We start from the raw sequence: 6000 nt of genomic DNA, 5'->3' as shown, positions 1-6000 counted from the left end.
AGATAGAAAAGAACTCGGCCTAAATGACAAAAAAACCAATATTGCCTGTGTCTTCCAAGCTGGAGTCAGCTCATATTTGGGGCATCAGGATGAGTAACCAGAGCTATACCCTGAGCAAGGCATATGCTGGGCTTTTAAAGGATTTTTAAAAAACTTATTAACAATATTAATTCCGTGTGTTACAAGACAAAATGGTACTTTCAAGTGTCTAAATTGATAAATTATTGTCCTCATCCAAGAAACAGGATGTTATGGTCTTTATAGGCAAAATGAAAATGATTCTTTAAAGATGTTGTGTATTTGAGGGAAACATTACTTTTCTTCATGTTTTTATTGTTGAGTAATAAGGTCAAGTTAAGTATTTTTTAAAACAGGCCATATGGTTTGGGTACTTATCTGAATAACAGAAGCTAGAATCTGCAGGAATGATTAAATTGTCCAATTCATCACCTGGCTAAGACATGATCATCCTCTACAGCACAATTTTCTGTATTACTCCGATTATGTTTTAATTTTCAAATTCCTTCTCATGAATACAGCTCTGCACAACAAAATGTCCCCTAGTAGTCAGGATCCATTATTAATTATATTGTTATAAACTTGCTTACTGATTCCCTCATTACTTGCAGAATATTTTTTCATATCCTACAGAGACAGGCAGCCAAAGCCCAAGGCACTAATTAAGAGCAGGTGAAGAATGTAAGCAGGAAACCAGGGATAAGCAGTGGCTGAGGGCTATTGCTAAATAAAGCCTTTCTGAATAGAGGATTTCACAGCTTAACAGGATTGTGTTGAGAGCAGTCTCAATTACAAAGTCTCAGAAATACAGAAGGGCTTCAATATAAAGCACAGCTCTTCATTTTGATTTCTTTTGTCTTCCAAACCCAATATTCATATTTAATTGAATATCCTAGGGCACTGACTGTATTCTGTAGGATATTACTAGAAAAATATTTCTTTTTCCTATGTGAAAAATCTATAAATAGTTTGATACAAGTTATACTTACTTATTAAATGGTTGGATACAATAGTTCAACCTAAACTGCATGTCAGCTAGCTCACAATATATCCCAGCCTATGTTGTTGAGGAAAGAGGAGGGTACTAAATACAGTCAATTATAAATAATAGAACTTAATTAATAGAAAGCATTTTTTTATTCAGTTGGACATATAGGGTCTATTATTTGGAACTTTGTATTAACTCAATAGCATTGTGCACTCCAAGGAATCCCCTTTGCAAACTGGAATGACCTCTGTCCTGCCACGGAGCCACCGCAGTAAAAGTCACCCCTCAAACTCCACTGACAACGCAGCGTTGCAGAGAGGCTACACACAGACTCTGCTTTTGTACAGCAGACTGCAGCTTGCGGTGTAGATTTGCTGCTTTTCCTGAACACAGCCTCTCAGGCCTCTCACCGAGTGCCCGGTTCCTCATCATGGTCTGTGTAAATCCCCTTTTAGACTGTCACTCTGTCACCTAAGGGCTGACCTCTGCCTAGGTACAAGCAAACAGAACTGGAATTGGGAGCTAGATTGGGATTTGGCTTATGCACTGCCAAGGGAAAACAAGATGTCCTATAAAAGCAACCTCGTTCTACAAACCACACCCAAATTTACACATATACATACATAAACACACACTACACACACACAGAGTTTGCAATACCTTTTTCTTTTGCTGTCTGCTGTAGTTCTTTGGTTCAGCTCTCTTACAGGGAGGAGGGGAAGAGTCTTTCTGACTCTTTTACCATCCCAGGCACTGATCTCCTTTACCTTTTCAAATGTCCCAGTTAGAAACTCCTTGGTACAATCGCAGAAAACTGGGAGCTTTGGGCGGTATTCAAGCCTGCCTGTGGGCCAGTGGTTACAAGTACAGAGCTAAGAGACTCATGCAGCCGATACTGCCTAACATAACCATGCAGATGTTGTAATAGAAGTGTTTGCTTCTTCAAACTGCTTCTTGAGTGCAGGCTCCCTTACTCTCTCCCCTCTCCAATACACTGACTTTTGCTTTTATTCTAGGGACATTCATTTCTCTAGCTACAGGAGTCTGTCAGCTCTGATGGTGTTAAAATTATCCAGAATTTTTGTAAGAAGGGATCCATTTTTTGCATCTGACAGGACTCAGACTTGCCATGGAAACCTGCAGGCACTGTTGCCAGCACTGATGGGAATCGGTCCAGTTGCCAGCGCCCCTGCTCACTTGCACCCTGGCTCTCCTGCACGTTCGGGCTCAGCCCTAAAGCAGCTCACCTCCAGATGTCAAGGTGCTCTGGTTGTGGGGCCACCCAATTAGCAATGGGGGAGAAAGGACAGGCATGTGGGCAAGGACACTGAAGTGCTTTGCAGTCATGTAATTGATTGGAAAAGGGTTCAGGCTGATATGCAGCTCATACAGGCACACACATAAGGTGGGAGAGGATGACAGCTCAGGTCTCTCAAAGGGTCAGAAGACACCGTTTGGTGATGTAGCTTCTGTGATACATATAGATACACACAGAAAGGGATGGCTTCTCTGGTCCATGAGACAGCAAAACAGCGCTCCATCTTTTGTCCCTGCTCGGTGCTGCTGCCAGGGGAGGTACGCTGCCCCATGAGGTGCCACCTCCTCCTCCATGTGTGCTCACCTCCCTCTCTGGCCCCACCAGCAACGTACCATTGCCAGTCTCACCCCGGTGTGTCTCTTCCCTGTGCCCATTCCCATGGCAGGAGCAGCCTTGGCCTTTCGCTTTCTGTGCAATACAGTTCAATTTTAATTACGTCGTTGAGGAGCCCTGAGCTGCCAAGGCACGAGGACCATTTACAGTTTTGAAAATCTGCTTTATGAGTGCATCTGATTTTCTAAAAAATATACATTACATATATATGAATAGATACATATCTTTTAGGGAAGAAATACATCATATATGGTGTTCCCTCTACAGCAAAGATTTCCTAGATTTCCTTTGTTCTAGCTCCATTATACTGTACTTCTGACAGATACCTGGACAACGAATTTAAGTAAGATGTAGCAAGTCAAAAATAGCTACTGGCCGTGGAGGTGTTGACATACACAACACACGGGATCACCTGGGTCTGCTCTACGTGTGTGCCATTCTCACACCCCTGTAAGTACATCTAGGTTGCATGAAGCTACGTCTTCCTCAGTGGAGTATCTCACACAGGGGCTGGTTTTCTTTAACAAACATGCGTGTCCTACAGCTGTTGAATTCAAAAGTGAAATATTAACTTAGCCACATCCTTCAGCATGGCCCTGACCCACTGAATCAGGAAGAAAACTGCATCATTTTACACGTTTTTTTTTGAAACATAAATAACAGAATTTCTGTGCAAAACGTCTAAATTTTTTATTCTCTGATTCCTCTTCAGTCCATTATGGTGTTATTAACTACTATTATCTCTAATAGCATAAAGATGTAAACGTTTATTTGTTCACAGCTTTATATATAACATATCTCAGAGAAGGCTGTTAGGTATGTGACGTTAAAAACTGAAAACAGAAAAGAAAAAAAGAACAAAACCAGAAGAAAAGTATAGTGAATTACAGTATGAAAAGGAAATCTATTTACACACGTTAATCTATACAACATCATAGTCTGTACATTTTGTAAAAAATAATCACATTCATTTACATCATCTTTAATTTTTACCGTGCTTGACAGATAAAAAGTTATCGATAAAGATGACAAAAGAGAATTTCAAAGCAATATTCATACTAATGTGCCAAGGAAAAAAAGCTGCAGGTTATCATAAACTTATTACAATGCTTTGGGAAATAAAATGTTGGGACATTTCAGCCACTGGTTTAGCTGACAATGGAAATGTTACTGACTTAGATTTAACTACATACTGTTATCATTGGGCAGAACCAGGTTCAACACAGAGTGGTTAAGCCATACCACAGAATGCTCCTTTTAAATGTTATCCTGATGTCCTCTCATAACATATGTTAGAACACTTTTTTTTTTTTTCATCAACAGAATAGCACTGCATACTAACTTCCGCTATTTGGTTATGTCAGGGTAGTACTGACAGCCCACAGCTTATATAGGCACTCGTGGTAACGTGAAGGTACTTTTGTTAGTAAAAGTATTTCCTGTATCACTATGCACAGACAGTAATTGCTCAGACAATAACCCTTATATACATAGCAGCTTTCTCTGCAGGTTACTTGCTGGTTCTTCCTTTTTATCAGATATATTTAATGCTTGATTTTTCATTAGAGATGTTTGAAAAAATTCTGTATAAAGTGAATTTGAACTTTATTCACAATCACTTTGCTGAAATGGACAAATTCACAGTTAACAGAAGGTGTTTTTTAGAACTCACGAAAATAGGAGACAAATAATGCAAATGACTCATCTTAGTCCTTACGCACAGAGCATGAGACGTGCACTTGGTAATGCCTATTTCATAAAGCTGTCCCAGACAGATTCTCTGGTTTGCTGAGGGTCTATGCTTGTTGCTTTCCCCTTCATCACGTTACAGGCAGAGGGAAGCCTGTCTGGGGTGCATCAGGACATGAAGCAGATGCTGCAGAGTGGGGCAGGCTGCCTCCAACTTGACTGTAGAAGGCTTTTTGTAATGCTTTTTGCCACCGATTAGTTATTGCCGCTACAGTACAGTTCCAACGGATGCTTCAACTGGGTAGTTCCTCAGCTGGCTAGCTGCAGCATCCATCACCATGCTGTTCAGGTGCAATCTGTTGGGCTCTCGTGCACTGCAGCATGGAGTGCATGGAGTACTTAAATACATGTCAAATAATTCTTAAAATTTCATGAAAGCCAGTACTGCTTTCAACGGCTAAAAGGGTGCTCTCCATATTCCTAAGGTTATTTTGCAAAGCACATTAATGCACCTGACCCAGACACCAAGGCCAATATATTTTAAAAAGGTACTGGTTTGTATGGCAAAAAACATACCAGCAATAACCTCACTGCATGTCACTAGCCAGTTCCTGGTCAGTTAAAGTGACTATATAAGTCAAAGATTTCAAAGGTATGACCAGGTGAGCTGCAAGTGGGAATGAGAAATATGGTCAATGGTGTGTGCACTCCTGAAGGAGGAGTTACTGAAATACTGTCTTTGCTTCTCTTGGCTGAAGCTATTATGAATGGAACAGAGCACAGAAGAGAATCAGGAGGAATATTTGAGAAAATGCCTCGCTGTCAGAATTTGAAATATTTGACACGTTTAGTTTCTCAGACAGGAAATCAAGACATGATTTAAAGAGTGACTTTCAAGAGACTTCACATAAAGAAAATTTCTGGTAGTCTAAAGCACTTTGTTTTAGCGTATGACCTCTCTACAAAAGACAAAAAGCCAAACACCTAACCCAAAACAAGAAACAATTGTTGAAAGCTGAAGCCAGGCAAATCAAAATGGGACATAAGGCTATTGGCTTTATCACGGAAGGCAGTCAACCACAGGGACACCCTACCAAATGAACTGAGGGATCCTCCATTGCCTGAACTTTTGAATCACCCTGCACATTTCTTGGAGGATACCTTTGGCCAACCCAAGTTACTTGGCTTAAAAAGGAGTATCTGGTTAATACTAGCCAGATAACTGAATGGCCTCTTCTGGAGAGATTCATCTTACCTAATTTTAGATGTAGAGTGAGAAAACTAAGTACTAGCCAGCTACCCTGGGCTCATTTTATAGTAAGTATAGACAGAAAGGTGATTCAGCTTACCTACCTTAGATGCCCACCTGAACATGGGATGAATCATCTTCAACTAGTGCCTACCTATTTCTCTATGATGACTATGGAAGGCACTTAAAAAGAGTCTTTAGCTCAGACAGACATCCAGCTTTTAGATACTGAAACGAAGGCAGATGAATTTCGTCTGAGTTTATTGAGCACCTAGCTGAAATCTACTCTACAGAGGAAAATTTAAGTCAATGCTTGCTATACATTTAGATTTTGATCATGGTTAGCAACTGGAGAGTAATGTGTCACTGTGTCCCTTAGGCACCAGCAGCAGGTAATGCTGATAA

Source organism: Gymnogyps californianus, chromosome 2 (genome assembly GCF_018139145.2).
Source record: "Gymnogyps californianus isolate 813 chromosome 2, ASM1813914v2, whole genome shotgun sequence".
NCBI classification, from domain to species: domain Eukaryota; kingdom Metazoa; phylum Chordata; class Aves; order Accipitriformes; family Cathartidae; genus Gymnogyps; species Gymnogyps californianus.
Note: the sequence above shows the minus strand (reverse complement) of the source record.